This window comes from Canis lupus, chromosome 19 (genome assembly GCF_011100685.1).
Source record: "Canis lupus familiaris isolate Mischka breed German Shepherd chromosome 19, alternate assembly UU_Cfam_GSD_1.0, whole genome shotgun sequence".
In the NCBI taxonomy this organism is placed as follows: Eukaryota; Metazoa; Chordata; class Mammalia; order Carnivora; family Canidae; genus Canis; species Canis lupus.
In genome coordinates this window covers 17933777-17951305 of record NC_049240.1, presented here as the reverse complement: position 1 = coordinate 17951305, position 17529 = coordinate 17933777, and the positions used below count along the sequence as shown (strand labels likewise).

At 35.0% G+C, this 17529-nt stretch overlaps 1 protein-coding gene across 6 annotated transcripts in view; it reads left to right on the top strand.

The window, feature by feature from the left end:
- SPATA5 (spermatogenesis associated 5) overlaps positions 1-17529 on the top strand; it is a 351344-nt gene that overhangs the window by 239680 nt on the left and 94135 nt on the right. The gene's annotated exons all lie outside the window — the stretch shown is intronic.

Below are 17529 nucleotides of genomic sequence, written 5' to 3'. Positions count from 1 at the left end.
AAATGGTGTTAACTTAATGTAACTTTCAGGCTCAATTGTCTACTGTACTAGATGGAGATGAACATTTACTAAAGAAGCAAATTAGACTTCATAACTCCGGAGTGTTTGAAAAGACCATAGCCAGTGAGTTCTTTGCTAAAGATGTGGTAAACATGATGGCTATTCTGAGTGAGTCAACTACTTGTGATTGAATAATGAGATATCTGAGCAGTATTGGTCAGTCACTACTTACATTTGGACTTGGCAATGTAAGAAAATACTGCTGTTCTCAACAACCAGGAACCATAAAGACATACTCCCATGGGATAACCAAATTCCTTTTTTGCTTATATTTAATAGCAATGCATCTGAGACTTTCCTGGCACATCAGAAAGTTTTTATTATAAATATTGTTACCTTTACAGAAATGGAGAAGTTATTATTAATTTTTTACCTACTTTGTTTAGGAAACACCAGAAATAAAGGAAAGCCAAAGATTTCTTTCTTAAATGGATTCTTTTTAAACCAGGACACCAACATTTGGAAATAACTCATAATGGACTTTTTTTTCTCCCTGTTAGAACTTCTTTTAATAAATTGACATGACCCAGGCCATATGGCATAAATACTAAGGCTAAGTGACTGCCCTTTTTCTCTTTTGGGAATTTGATAGATATTCTCTCCTGAAAAAATATGCATGCAAAACTTAGCCTGCAATGTCAAGGGTTTGCAGGTACTCCCTTCCCTAAGCCTATCCAAGAACCTTTAGGTAATTGAAATCCTCTGGACAATGAAAAGGATTTAGCCACATTTGTGTTCTAACTTAGGAGCCACTGTGTAGTCACTACAATATGTGACCAGCAGTCTGGAAACCTTTCATTATCCAGGTTTGATTTCAGAAAGTCATTGACACAATTCTTAGTTATGTCTTGTTTTTACATTTGAAATCGTGCTCAAATTATGGTATGTGCATTATCTGCTTGTTATGTGATGTCTGCTTACTATGTGTTGATTATCTAAGTTTTTAAGAGACCACATTAGGTATAATCTGAATCTTCCAGAAGCAATATCATCTTATTTTGATCATGGAATTAGAGACTTACAAATCTAACTGACAAAGTATATCTCATCTCAAGCTTTTGAGGTAGGCAAGGCAGATAGACAAAAACAAAAAGCCCCATTTTACAGATGAGAAACCTGAGGCTTAAGAACAATTACAATGATTTGATTCATTATTGGGGTGAGGACAGGGGGCTTTTCAAATATACCTGTGAGGGGGCACCTGGGTGGCTCAGTGGTTGAGCATCTGCCTTTAGCTCAGGTTGTGATCCCGGGGTCCTGGGATCTCATGAGGCTCCCCGCAGGCAACCTGCTTCTCCCTCCTCCTATGTCTCTGCCTCTCTCTCTGTGTCTCTCATGAATAAATAATACACACACATAGACACACACACACACCCCTGTGGGGCTTTTTCAAAGCAACCTCTATAAGCCATATCTCTCAAAGTTGGGTCTAAAGACTCCGTGCATCAGAGTCAGCTGGCATACTTACTTAACATGCAGAGTTCTGATCTCTCCTTCCAGAAGTTGTAAGTCCAAATGGAGTATAAGTAGTGACAGGACTCTTCTAGATAAATAAGTCAGATGATTCCTGTACACACTGAAGTTTGAGAAATCCTGAGCAGTAGTTTGACTTTGAATGCACATTAGAGTCACTTGAGAAGCTTTAGAAAAATAATTTCCCTGGACTTGGGTCAATTGAATAAAATCTCTGGGGAAAGGACCCCAAGGAAACCTGCTTTTCTGAAGTTCACTCAGTGATTGTGTTGCACAATGAGGATTAAGAGTTACTACTACTGTAAGGGATTTAGAAACTTTTTCCATAAAGAGTCAGATAGTAAATATGTTAGGCTTTGTAGACTGCATTAGTTATTAGATATCAATCTGTATCAGTTATTTATTGCAACTACTTAGGTTTGCTGTCCTAAAGTGAAAACAGCCATAGTTAATCCCTAAATGAGTAAAAATAGCTGAGTTCCAATGCAATTTTATTTATAAAAATAGGAAATGGGACAGATTTGGCCCATGGATTGTAGTTTATCAAGCTATATGGTCTCGCCCCACATGCTTCACAGAGCCAGAATTAAAGTGTGTCTTAAAAATCTCAGATGCTTCTGGTTATTGCATGTGAGAGTTGAAAACTATTGTATTAAAATTCAATTAGTAGGTAATAGAGGCAGAACTTTGAACTATGAAAGACTTAAAATTTTTTAAAAAGGAAGAAAGAAAAGCCTGTAATAGGTATTATCAAAGATAGGAAAAGGTATGCATGACGAGGAAGAAGAAAGGTGTACTGAATAGCCAAACCAGATGTGATACTGATGGTCACGGAACACAGAAGTAGGCCAACACCAGCCTGAGGCTTTATTTCAAAAAAGAGGGGGCAAAGAAAAATGGTAAAGCAGCCCTGCACTCTTAGGTGTTGGGATTGATAAGAAATAACCTTCTGAGGGGCACCTGGGTGGCTCAGTCAATTAAGCCTCTGACTCTTGGTTTTGGCTCAGGTCATGATCTCATGGGTCCTGAGATCTACCATGTAGGGCTCCATGCTCAGCAGGGAGTCTGCTCAAGATTCTCTCCCTCTACCCCTCCACCCACATTCCCAGGCGCTGTTCAGCATGTGCACTCTCTCTCAAATAAATAAATCTTAAAAAAAAAAAAAAGAACTACCTATACTTTAGTATTTTGTACCCTAAAAAATTGGGGTTTTGGCAGGAGGGGAAAAAAATGATCAGTCCATTTGAAGAAAGAGGCTGGGAGATACCTGTGTTCAGCTTAGTGCCTATAGAAAACTTGGGAACCGGACAAGTGTGGGCTGCTCACTCTACAGGCAGTCCCATCAGTCCTGTGGTGCCCCTTCAGGTCACACTACATAAATCTGTCTTGCTACCCTCTCTCCTTAACAGTTCCCTTTAGCAACAAATAATGTTTGTGAGGAAGGTAGAAAACTTTTAATTCACAAGAAGTTTCACTTACATTAAACGTATCTATTTTACGTAGTATGAGTCAGATGATTTCTATTTTACGTTTTTCAAAATGGTTTGTATATGAGTTGAAAAAAAACAACTATCCAAAAATTCATATTCTCAGCAATGTATTTTTGGTAACACCTGATATCTTACATATTTCTTGTCTGCATTCTTCTGCATCTGGTAGGTGTCTGCTGGTAGATCACTTTACATTTTGATGAATGATTTTTTTTTCAATTTGGAAAAATATATGTCCCTTGAATACTTATAGATCATTGAGGGCATTAGAACATGTAAAGAAATCTTGTAGTGTAATATGTGCAACAGACATGTGAACAGTATTTAGAAGTAATATAGACAAGAAAATAACTATTCTTTTGTGTATGCAGAACTGATTTGAAGGGAGAACTAGAATTTTCCTGGAGTACATGGCTTAGGGATAGGTAGGACTGTTCAGACAGAGAGATCAGCACATACAGAGGTACAGAGGTGTGAGGGGATGTGCTATTTTCAGGGAACTAGAAGGAGTTTGGTATTGGTAGAAAGGAAAAGGCAGGGAGGGGCCAAATAATGGGAGATGATACTGGAGAAATAAGCAGGGGGTGGCTGATTTTTCCACATCACAGCCACCCCTCACCCTTCACCCCTGTTTAGAGCCTATGGGTTCCTTGATATTTCATACCATTAAAACCAACATATACATATGTAAGGAGATCCTCCTCCCCATCCTTCTATCCTTCTATCCTTCTATCCTTCTATCCTTCTATCCTTCTATCCTATAGAGAACTTTTAAAAGATTGAATTTTACAGTGATATTCAAAAGATTACGTGCACTGTTTTCAGTTCTCCTCTGTAGTTCATCAAAAAGCAAATTCACTTTTTATAAGAGGAAAAATTAGGATTAATTCTAGATAAATACTGTTTTGGTTTTGTAAAAGGACCTTTTAAATAGAAGTGGATGAAAAAATTCTAGTAAAAGAATTTAAGAGTGTGTGTGTTGTTGTTCAGTTTTCTTTACTCTTTTGTACTCATCATCAAGTACTGCCATTTACTGTGATACATTCTTCCTACACACCTGCTGTCAAATGCATCAAGTCTTTTCTTGCACAGTGCTACGAGTTTTTACAAAACTGAGCAAGCCCAACATTAGACAGATAGCCTACAGACCAATTGACTTATTTGTGTTAATACAAACACATGCTCAGATGTTGTCATACAGAAATCCTTTTTAAAAGAATTATTTTTCAAAGAACAAAGAACATTCTAACCCTAGTACCTAATCCTGTGCCTGGCACATAAGTAGATACTCAGCATATGTTTGTGGAATTGAACTGCTCTGTGAAGTCTCAAACTGAGCACTAAAAGCACCAGTAACTCTGATAATAACTGAATATTGTAAGTAGCTATAATATGAATAGAAATGTTGTTTAAAAAGCATTTCCAGCCATTGAAAAATGAAATCGTGGCTTATGAGATCCAGATTTAATTTGATAAGTATTGTTCTCTTTGCAGAATACAAATACAAATTAAAATCTATCTAAAATAAATCCTGCTTTATCTTTATCTTCCTTTGCAAAATGGAGAGGCATTGTCAAAAGGGGGAAATGTCTAATAATAAGTTGAAAACTTTGGACAGTTCTACTTCAAAGGTATCTCTTAAATCGTCCATTACAAGTTCACTGCCTCTGTTATTATTCGTGTTCTAATTTAAGACCTCAAGATTGTATTAGCTTCCTAACTGGAAGTTACACTTCATTCCTGTGCCACCTCCATACTGCTGCCAGAATTGTTTACTTTCTTAAAGAAAAATTGAGCCCATCCTTCGCTTGATTAAAAACCTTCCACAGTTTCCTATGGGCTGTAAGCTAAAGACCAAAGTCCTTGACATTACCCACTATATGTATATAATCATACCCCTGGAGTTGTTTTTTGTTATGTCATCTACCTTCATATCCATGTTTTCAAGAATTCTCGGCCAGTGCTTCTTAAATGTTTTCATGACGCGTCACACATGGAATAATAACCAGATAAAGTCACCCTGACCACCTAGAGCCTCTGGCTTCCCTCGGCTCCTAGCCCACCTGAGAGCTAAAGGAAGCAATATGTTAAGCACCACTGTAATCTAATCCCCTGTATCATTTGGGAAGGTCTGTCTCACCCTGTGACCACAGTAAACCTTTTTCCCTCAAAGGAGTGGTTTTTTACATTGCTGTACCTTTAGTTATTTGTGCATAGTATTTGCTCTGCCTTTTCCTACCTTTTCAACCCAGTAAATTTCCCCTACTTGTCTTAAGATCTAGCTTACTTAGATCACGCAGGTGTTTCTAGATTTTTTAAAGGAAATTTGAAGTGCCTCATTTCCAAAGTCTTAAATCAGCTAATTTTAAATTCTCACTTTCCATTTTCTGAGCCAGATGTAATCATTTAATTTTAAGCTTAGACAGTTACCTACCACACAATGATTTTATGTTTTTAAAAATACAAATAAAAACTCTTGCTTCCTTGGCTTTTGTAAACAATTTCTTTCCCTCGTAGATTATATTCCCCATGGAATCATATATACCCATCTCATAGGGATTACTTAATTAAAGGCTGATGAGCATAGTATAAATATATATCATTACTACTTCCTAATCATACTATAAAATTAAAAATCAAAAGATGTCAAGTTATTTCTTATAAAAATGTTTACTAAGCTGAAAGCTATAAAAGAAGAATTCTAAAAATTGATTTCCTTGGTTCAACCGAGCCTATTGGTTATTTTAGGTGTAATTGATCTTGATCTTTAACATATTTCTCTCAATTATTTCTGCCTTTATAAAAATGTTTTATATATCCATTGGTAAATATTGCTGATTTTATCTCATTAAATGATTGGCTTTAGTATCCCAGCATTCATCAAGTTCTAATTTAATTCTCATCCTTAAATTTTTGATTAATGTGGCTAAAAATTATTCATGTGGTTAAAATTATTTTGTCATCTTTTCTGCTACTGTCTTAGCCAATTGATTAAAACTTGCTGCACTTGACTCTGTATGTGGACTGTTTTCCACTTTTAATATGTTAAGTTCTTAAAAGTAAGGACCAAGTCTTATGCTTCTTTGTATTATTAATAGTGCTTTGCACAAAAAAGCAGCTCAATTGATGTTTTTTTAGTTACTTTCAAAATATCACGTGAATATTTAAGATTTAGTTAAAGGGTACACTTTCAGTTATAAGAGGAGTATGTTCTGAGTATTTAATGTTCAGCATAGTGAGTATAGTTAATAATAAGGGGTTGTATACTTGAAATTTGCTGAGAGTAGATCTTGAGTGTTCTCATTACATACAAAATTGAGTTCACTATTTTGGATATGTTAATAGATATGGTAATTACTTTGATCTTGGTAATCATTTCATAATATATATGTATATCAAATCATGTACACTTAAATATGTGCAGTTATATCTGTCAATTATTCCTCAATAAAGTTTGGAATAAATAAAATCTTTAAAGATAACAGCTAAAGGCAAAGGTAGGAAACATTTCCAGAAGTCAACTGTGTCCATCTCTAGGCTGAGTAATGTGGGTCAGCAACATGGAAAGATTTAATAAATACAGGCACATTCTAGGCCCTCCTGTCTTTTAGTGATTCCTTTATCAGATTTCTATTGAAAAGAGTAAGTATGTTGCTATAAGTTCTCCTTTCTCTATTATGAAAAGGCTGTGAATTGAGCATTTCAGGGACTATGATAAAAGCAAAGAGAGGAAAAGGCAAGTAGAGTTGTTAAATAACAATCCTTTTTAACATTGAGAGTTTGAAAGATAAATCAAGAATCTGTGTTTTGGGGCGACTGGATGGCACAGTCAGTTGAGCATTGGACTCTTAATTTCAGCCCGGGTCATAATTTCAGGATCATGAGATCAAGCCCCACATCAGGCTCAGTGCTCAGCATGGAGTACTTAAGATTCTCTGCCCTCCCCTCAAAATATATAAATAAATCTTAAAAAAAAAAAAAAAAAAAGAATCTGTATTTTAAGCCTACTTTTCTGTCATTCTAATCTCATAGTTTTAGAACATTTATTCTCTCATTCATTCAAAGAACATTAACATCTACCATGTGCGGGCAGCCCCGGTGGCGCAGCGGTTTGGCGCCGCCTGCAGCCTGGGGTGTGATCCTGGAGACCCGGGATCAAGTCCCACGTCGGGCTCCCAGCGTGGAGTCTGCTTCTCCCTCTGCCTGTGTCCCTGCCTCTCTGCCTGCCTCTTTCTCTCTCCGCCTCTGAAAACAAAACAAAACAAAACAAAAAACATCTACCATGTGCTAAGTTCCAAAGATAACAAGCATGTCCTATGTCTAAGGAGCTTGGTCAAGTACTAGGGATAATTACACAGGAATAGTAATAATGATAATAGCATCTTAATTGAAACATCCATGCCATGTGCTGAGCACTTTATATAGACTATATTATTCAAGTCATAGAGCCATCCTCTGAGTAGAGACTAAAATTGTTAAGGATTTTAATGTCCCAAGAGGTTTAAATGATCTGTCCAAACATACGGCTAATAAATGAGGGACCTAGAATTTTAACCCAGGTAGGCTGAATTCTTTTATCCTCACTTTTAACATGTATGCCAAATTACATGTACCTTGTAGAGTCATAAAAGGTTATAAGGAGTAGACTTCTAAGCTGAGACTTGAACAAGAAGTAGAACTTGTCTATAGACAAGAAGATAAAATATTCTGAGTAGAGAGAGAAATATGTGTGAGGACAAGGAGGTAGAGAGCAGCATGATGTTTTTGGCTAACTGTGACTGCTTAGGTGTACTTAAGTAGCTGCAAATAAGGTAGGAGAGTTACAGCAAAATCATAGAGATATGAAAGCCTATGCTTGAATTTGACTCTTTCCCAATATTTCAGCATGTAGCAGCAGATAAGGTAGGAGAGTTACAGCAAAACTATAGAGACCTGAAAGCCTATGCTTAAATTTAACTCTTTCCCTCATTATTTAACAAGAAAATCCTTTTCTGTATTACAAGAATTATTTTCATTTGTCCATCAATAAGGTGTATCATTAAATGATTAGAAAATAGGTTTCAGTATTTGCAATATAAGAATGATCACTCTAGCAGTGATATAGATAAGGAGTGGTTGAAGAAGGAAAGAATAAGACTACATGCAGAAAAACAACTAACAAGGCAGTTTTGATATTCCAGACAAGAGATTGTGTTGTATTGAGTATACTGAGTGCCTTGTATTGCCAAGTTTACAGTGTTGAATAAAAGAATATGATACCTGCCATGATATACAGCCTATAGCCTGTAGGGAAAGAGGAACCATAAACAAACACATGCATATGTAGTACAGAAGATAGAGAAGAAATGACTGTTTCAAGAAAGAATTAAGAAGTAGCATGAACCATGCCTATTAATCAAATTTAGAAGGAGACAGAGAGATGCCTAGAATAAGATACAGATTTCTTTTAAATAAATCAGAGCTGTTACCGAGGATCCACTTCTCTTCCCAGTTTCTGGAACTCTTTTCTCCAAGAAATCATGATACATTGATATGTTTTTATTAGAGTAAAATGTAAAGGCCCAGTGGTTGTTTTTCTTTACCAGAGGATGGTACTCCACTCCGTACAGTGACACACATACCCTATTGATCATTTGAAATGCATTGGAGCCATGGGACTTGATTTCTCAAAGTGTCTATTTTAATATCGTGGTCTGAACAAGTATTTCTGTGCTAACTAAACTAGATTTGAGCATTGATAGAATATGAGATTACAAGTATTGAATTTCAGAATTTATAAAAAGGAAAGGCAGCCCCATAACTGAGGTAATAGAGTTGGATCAGTAAGAATCCTTAATATGAAATACCAGAAATGCTCTTAAGTCTCTTCTGTAAAGGTCAGAAGAAGAAAAGATAATGGTATTAGTTTAATTAATTGGTGTAATCACTAAAATAGTTAACACATTTTCAGCAAACACCATGTACCATAAGCTATGGGCATTTCCTTGGGAAAGATACTACGATGGGAGTCCTAGAATAAGGGCTGGAAGTCCTATATAAAAGGTCATCTAATAATTCATAGTCTTGGGTGCACAAGCAGATTTCAGGTGAATTTTATGGTATTATTTACAAAATTGTGTGGGGATGTTTCTTCTGTGTATTTTGAGGAGAATTCCTGTCAGAGTTCATAGTCCTCTCTCTGATTAAAGAACCACCTTTTCACACAAGAAGAAACTAGGGCTGAGATGTAGAGACTTGCCAAGGGCTTGAATAAGTTCTCTTGAAAAGGCAGTTTGTCCTGTGATATTTTTAAATAGAGTTTTAAGGTAGCAGCACAGTATCTATGACCTTGGGGCCAGAAGGGCTCTGAGTAGTATTAGGAAGCCTTGGCTTATTTTTTTCATTGAGAGTTGTCTATATGGTGATTTTAAAATAACACCACATGGCATCATTCAGAAAACATTCTTCCACCTAATATCCCAGAACAGTATTTTTAAAGAAATTCTAGGAAGGGTGTTAACTCATTCAGGGTTCTACAGGAAGGAAAGCTCTTTCCTACTATTTTTTTAAGTTAACTTTCACTGACAAGATCAGACCAGAAAAGACCAGCTGGCTGTTGGCCCAGACAACGTTATAATCATTGAAGTGTATTCAACCTGCACTGCCCAGGGACAGTTACAAGTTGGGGGGAGTTGTGGGGGGTTGCTGAGGCAGGCACAGATGCATGCTGAGTGTTGTTCCAGTGACTTAGATGACGTGTATGCTCTATATCCTTTGCTGTGTTGTTCTTTCAACTATTAGAAAGGAAATTTTAAAATAGCCTGGAGTATGAGTTTTCCCATAAGAGTAAAAAGGATAACTTCAACTTAAAAAAAAAATAACCAAGCTATTCACAGCTGTTTCCCCCGTACCTAAAACAGGGCCTGGCCCACAGTAAATGTAAAATAATTTTTCTGATGCAAGAATTATTTAAATTTCTTTTATTACCTATATCATTTCAGAATAAGATTTTTTTTCATTTGTCCACCAATACCATATATCATTGTACTGGCAGGAGAGTAGAGTAAAAAAAAAAAAAAAAAAACTGATTCAACATTCAGCCTACTTTCTGCCATTTATTGTGTGATCTCGGGCCTCATTTTCTTTTTCTTAATGGTGGTATGACAATAACTACCCAGGATTTGGAGAGATATTAAGTGAAATACAATATTTGAAAAGTGCTTTATAGATTATTAAGGATAATATAAACAATGTTATTTGTCTTAACTAGCATTTTTAATAATTTGAAGCCATGTATTTACTGGAATCATTCTAATTTACTGAATTCTGTATTTGTTTTAGGTAGGAGAGAAATGATCCCCATAATTAAAATGCAGTTTGAATACTATTATAAATTACGTTTCAAGGAAGCTGATCATGCCTCATTTTTCACCAAATGTCCTAATGTTGGGTGTGGAGAATAGTCTGCAAATAATTAAAACATTCATCTTTAAACAAAGGAAGTATCTTTATATTTGTCAACTGATTTTTTACTTGCCCATTTATACATAACTTAAGAATTAATAGTTATCTGGTAGACATTCACCACCATATTGTAGGTTTTGAGACATATGCAAAAAGTACACACCAACATTTTACAAAGTGAAATGGAATATTAGCTTTTGAGATGTTTTATGATTAGAATTTGGGATAAAATTTGTATATACTACTATAGCCTTCTCTTGGATATTTTTAATATCTATTAGTATGGGTTCCAAAAATTTTTGCATATGGAAGGAAACCTATCTAATTTTGCTTCTACCCATTGCTTCCCAAACATTATTTAACAAGAAAATCCTTTTCTGTATTACATCTGTTAACATTTACTGGAGTGTTTTATGAAGCAGTGGTATGAGGTACAATGGAATTGATCCCACGAGTTTTAACAATCTATTTAGAACTCTAAGCATATAAACATGATAAAGTAAAGAACATTTTTATTTTATTTATTTATTTATTTATTTATTTATTATTTTTTAATTTATTTATGATAGTCACACACAGAGAGAGAGACAGAGGCAGAGACACAGGCAGAGGGAGAAGCAGGCTCCATGCACCGGGAGCCTGACATGGGATTCGATCCCGGGTCTCCAGGATCGCGCCCTGGGCCAAAGGCAGGCGCCAAACCGCTGCGCCACCCAGGGATCCCAGTAAAGAACATTTTTAAAAGAGAGAAAGAGTTGACTATAGGATTGAATTGGTTGTGATACATGCCAATCTATCACCATGGCCAAATCATAAAATTTGATTTTGTTACAGCTTGTTAAATAAGTATTCTTTCTCTTACTGACTACTTCTTCTTTTTTATTGACCACTTCTTATGTGAATTTTTTCAAACTCCTTAGTTGAAGGAGGTAATCTTTCCTGATAGAGACAATCTGAGAACATCTCCAGTGCCCTTGTATTTACTGATTGGTAAATATTGAGAATCTAACAAATACAAGTTACTACTTTTTTAATTGACTATAATTTACGTACAAAAATAAACTGCACCAACTTAAAGTGTACAGTTAATGTAAACATGTATGTAAACCTGTGGTGCCACCTGACCACTTTTGCAATCAAGGTATAGGATATTTCAATCGATTCCCAAAAATTACTTTTGCCCCCTTGGCAATCCATCTTTTCTTCTGCCTCAGGATCCAAACTACCACTGGTCTGCTTGTTGTAATTATAGATTAGACTGGCTTTTTCTAGTATTATGGATAAATGGAATTATATAATATGTATTCTTTCATAGCTGATTCCTTTAACTCAACAAAATAATTTGAGACCTCATGCATGTTGTTAAGTGTATCAGTAGTTCATTTTTTTTTTGCCAATTAGTGTTCTCTTATATGTGTGTGTGTGTGTGTATATATATATATATATATATATATATATATATACTTTGTTTATTCATGCATGAATTGGTGGACATGTGGATTGTTTACAATTTGGGGGTATTGTGAATAAATATCCAAGTCTGGGTATATGTTTTTATTCCTCTTGGCTAAATACCTAAAAGTAGAATAGATGGTTGTTATGATGGGAAATGTTTAAATTTTTAAGAAACTGTGAACAGTATTCCAAAGTAATTGTTGTATTTTATATTCCCATTAACAGTGTATAAGTTCTTGTTGCTCTGTATCCTTTTTTCAGTATTTGGTATTGTCAGTGTCTTTAATTTTAGTCATTTTTATAAGAATATAATGATGTCATAAAATTGTGGTTTAAATTTGCTTTGATCTGATAACTAGGGATCTTGAGCATCTTTTTATTTACTTCTCAACCATATAGCTTCCTTTATGAGAAGGAATTTTTTTGCCCATTTTCTGTTGATTGTGTTCTTACTATTGATTTTTAAGGTTTTTTTTAATATAGTTTAGATCCAAAATTTTTTTGTCAGATATGCCAATTGACATTTTATTTCAGCCTGTAGCTTGCCTTTTCATTTTCTTAAAGGTAGCTTTTGAAAAGAAAAAAAAAATTTTAGAAATGAGTTTGTTAATTTTTTTATATTTCTAGAAATTTGTAGTTTTAGCTCATATGTTAAGGTTTATGATCCATGTCAAGTTAATTTTTAGATATGATGTCAGATAAGGATCAGTGTTCATTTTTAAAATATGAATATCTAGGGGCACCTGGGCTGTGTAGTCGGTTAAGCATCTGACTCTTGGTTTCAGCTCAGGTCATGATCTCAGCATCATGCGATCAAGCACCAGGTGGGCACCACAGTCAGCACAGAGCCTGCTTGAGACTCTCTCTCCCTCTACCACTGTCCCTCCCCTCTGCACGCGCGCTCTCTCTCTCTCTCTCTCTAAAATAAAATAAACCAATCCTTTTTATAAATAAATAATAGTGTTTCGTCATTGCAGCATTATTTTTTTAATGCTTTCCTTTCCTAGTTGAATGCCTTAAAAATAAAAAACATTATGGACTCCATTATCTGTTCTATTGATCTCTGAACCTTATCACACTGTCTTATTTTTTTAGCGTTATAAGTTTTGAAATCAGATAGTTAAGTCCTTCAACTTTTTTTCTTTTTTACCCTGCTATCACTGTTCTCATTTGCATTTCCATATAAATTTTGTCAGTTTTTTTTTAAAAAAAGCTCTTGTAAAATTTTTTTGAAATTGCACTGAGTCTATAGATAAATTTGAAAATAATGAATAATTATTATAATAATGAATAATGAATAATAATATTGAGTCTTCTAATTCATGAACATAGTATTTCTCTATGTAGGTCTTTAATTTTTCTTGATAGTGTTCTAGTTTCCAGTGAAGTGTTTGTTAATTTTATTTCTGTCTTACATTTTGTCACAAAAGCTTTTTATGTATTCTCATAAAGTGGATTTTTAAAGCTTCATTTTTATTAGTTTACTGCTTAATATATAAAATATAATTTTTATGATCAGCTTATATTCTATAATCTTGCTAGTAGTTTTATAGATTCCTTAGTATTTCTACATAAACAATCATGTCATCTGCAAATGAGGATAGTTTTAGCTTTTCCCCTTCCAAGTTCTATATTTCCTTCCCCCCTACCAGCCCGGTTTTTGCCTTTTGTCCTTTATCTTTTGCCTTTGAGTGAAGACTAGTACCTCTATTATATTTTTCAGTAGAAGTAGTGAGTTTTTACCTTGTTCTTGATCTTAGGTAGAAAGTATTCAAAATTTCAGCATTAATTATATTAGCTGTCAGTTTTTTGTTTTGTTTTGTTTTGTTTTTTGTTTTTTTGCTGCCAGTTTTTTTATACCACTTCTCATATTACTAATTTGCTGAAGGTTTTTTAACATGAGTGGATCTTGAATTTTGTCAAAAGCTTTTTTGCACATATGAAAATGTTCATGTGAATTTCCCTCTTTATTCTGTTAATATGGTGAATTATACCAGTTGCATTTGGTTAAGATGATTTATTCATTTTATATATTGTGAGATTCTGTTTGCTAATATTTTTCTAGGGATTTCAGGGTCTGTGTTCACACGGGTCATTAATCTGTAATTTTCCTTTTTTATGATATCTTTGTTAGGTTTTGGAAGTTAGTATTATGCTGGCTTTCTAAAACAACTGGGAAAGTGTTCCCTTCTCTTTATTTTGAAAAGGTTGTACAATTGTGATGTTATTTCTTCTTTGGTAGAATTCAGAAGTGAAACCATCTAGGGCTGGAGTATCTTTTGTGTGGAAGTCATAATTAATTCAATTTTTAATTAATTCAGTTCCATTTTAAAAAAAATATTTTACATATAGAGCCATTCTGATTTTTTTATTTCATTTTGTGTTCATTTTGATACCTGGATTTTTTAAAGAAACTTTTTATCAAAGTTGTTGAATTTATTGCCATGAAGTTGTTCATAGTATTCTCTTATTCTTTTTGCTATCTGTAGAATCTATAGTGATAACTTCTCTTCCATTTCTGATGTTGGTGATTTGTTCTCTCTTCTATCCTTGTTCAATCGGGTTAGAATTGTAAGTTTTTTTTAAATCTTTCCAGATTTCAGCTCAGGTCATGATCTCATGGGTCATGAAATCAAGCCTGGCATTAGGCTCTGCACTGAGTGTGAAATCTACTTCGAGATTCTCTCTCTGTCCCTCCCCCCACTCATGTGCTCTCTCTCTCTCTCCGACTCTCTCTAAAACAAATAAATAAATCTTTTTAAAAATGTATTTTCAAAGAACCACCCTTGACTTTCAATTTTCTCTATTGTTTGTTTCCTATTTCATTGATTCTGGTTTCATCTTTATTATTTCCTTCCTTGTATTTACTCTTGAACCTTAGGTTATTGATTTTGGACTTCACTTCTGCCATAAACATTTTTTTCATGGTGAAAAAATTTAGATTTATAGCTGGCTGGACTCAGTTTAGATGATCCCAATTTTGTTGACAACTTCCAAAGCATCATAGTCAGGAGCCAGTCAACCATATGCTTTCTTCTCTCCATCAGGCCTGATCAAGGTGTTGACCTTGGCCACATTAATGTCATAGAGCTTCATCACTGCCTGTTTGATCTGGTGCTTATTGGCCTTGACATCCACAACGAACACAAATGTATTGCTGTCTTCTATTTTCTTCATGGCCGACTCAGTAGTCAGGGGAAGCTTGATAATGGCATAGTGATCAAGCTTGTTTCTCCTGGGGGCGCTCTTTCGAGGATATTGGGCTGCCTTTGGAGACGCAGGGTCTTGGGTCATCAGAATGTAGGTGACGCCTGGATCTTCTCTTTTGTGTGACTGTTCAGATCCACGCCTTTCAGCACCACTTTCTTAGCTTTCAAAGCCTTGCTTTGGCTTTGGCTTTGGGAGGCACAGGGGCTTCCTTCTTTGCCTTTGGCGCCATCTTCGTGAAAGGCCACCATAAACATTTAAAGTTATACATTTGTCTCTAAGCACTGCTTTTAACCAAATTCCACAAATCTTGACTGTTAGATTTGCATTATCATTCAACTCGAAACATTTTCTAATTTCATTGTGATTTCTTCTTTGACATGTGATTGATTTAGAAGGGTATTATTTAATTTTCATGTGCTTGAGATTTTCCTCTATGTCTGATTGTTACTCATTTCTAATTTACCTTCTTATAGTCAGGGCACTACTTTGTATGATTTCAGTTTTTTTGAATTTGTTGAGTTTTGTTTAATGGTTCATCATATGAGCTGTCTTGGTGAATATACCAATTATACTGAAAAAATATGTATTCTGCAGCTGTTGAGTATAGTGGTCCATAAATAAATATCAATTAAGTCACAATGATTGATAGTCTTGTTCAGATCCTCAATCCTCTCTATCTTTACTGATTCGTTTTCTAGTAGTTCTGTAATTGCTAAGAAAAGAGTTAAAATCTCCTATTATGATTGTGGAATTATCTTTTTATCTCTTTAATCCTGTCAATTTTTGTTTTATATTATTTTAAGACTCCATTTTTAGGAACATACATGTCAAGAAGTATAAAGGTTCTGAAACTTTACCCTATTAGAAAGCTAACAAGTTAGCCTGCCACAATTTCATGCGAGCTTGGCTAAAGACATGAGATTCTTGGTTCAGAGACAGAGGACAATGTATTACTCACAGAATATCATGATGTGTGTGTGTGTGTGTGTGTGTGTGTGCCGATTCTCTAAGAACTAATTTCTACAGAGCAACCATATGAGGTTTGATGTTGGTATTTTCTATAGTGTTTTATGTGTGGCCTCAGTTACATTTTCAAGGTTTTGATGTTTTTTTGTTCTTTTAATTAGAAGATGTTCATGTTAGAGTTCCTGTCTTCCTTATTTTCTTTTTTCGTTTTCTTTTTTTTTTAGTAAAATCCTTTTTTTTTTAATTAATTAATTTATTTATTTATGATAGACACAGAGAGAGAGAGGGAGAGGCAGAGACACAGGCAAAGGAAGAAGCAGGCTCCATGCCGGGAGACCGATGTGGGACTCGATCCCAGGTCTCCAGGATCACGCCCTGGGCCAAAGGCAGGTGCCAAACCACTGAGCCATCCAGGGATCCCCTTCCTTATTTTCTGTATTTACTTCTATCAAACCTTGTTTTCTGGGTATTTCATTCAAAAGTGCACATATAGAAATGTGCTGTATTTCACTATAAGTGTCTCTTAAATCTTCAAGAAATGCCATTTCTGATTATGTCAGCACCAAGAGTAATGTTTTAAAGGTGGAAGGCATGTACAGTTTTGTGGTGTTTCATTTCCAGTGCTCTTCATTTCTTCCTAAAGAATCAATTTTCCATCTTAGGTTATTCCCCTTAAACGTGAAGAATGTCATTTAGCATTTTTTGTAGTACAGTTGTGTTAGAAACAAATTTTCTCATTCTCTTTTTATCTGAAAATGACTTAATTTTTCTTTCATTATTAAAGAATATTTTCACTGGTACAAGAATTCTAGGATGACATTTTTATTCTTTCAACACTTTAAAGATGTTGTTCTGCTGGTTTCTGCCCTTCATTGTTTTGATTGAGAGTCATTGGTGATTCAAATTATTGTTCACTGTATTCAGTCTGGCAGCTTTCAAGATTTTGTCTTTGGTTTTCAGCAGTTTGCTATGACGTGTCTAGGTGTGGTTTTCTTTATATTTAATTTTAGATTCACTGAGCTCCTTAAATTTGTTTATTTACCAATTTGGAAAAATTTTGACTCATTTTTATTCAAATAATTTTTCTGCCCAATCTTCTCTTTCCTTCTGGGACTGTAGTTACACATATCATCCCATGAGTGATCTTTTTTTTTTTTATAATTTATTTATTTATTCATAGAGACAGAGAGAGAGAGAGAGAGAGAGGGGCAGAGACACAGGCAGAGGGAGAAGCAGGCTCCATGCAGGGAGCCCGATGTGGGACTCGATCCCAGGTCTCCAGGATCATGCCCTAGGCTGCAGGCGGCGCTAAACCGCTGCGCCACCGGGGCTGCCCCCATGAGTGATCTTTTAACATAAATCATACCAGTTCATCTTCTACTTAAAACCTTCCAATGACTTCTCTTTATGAGTAGAATACATGTCTTTACCA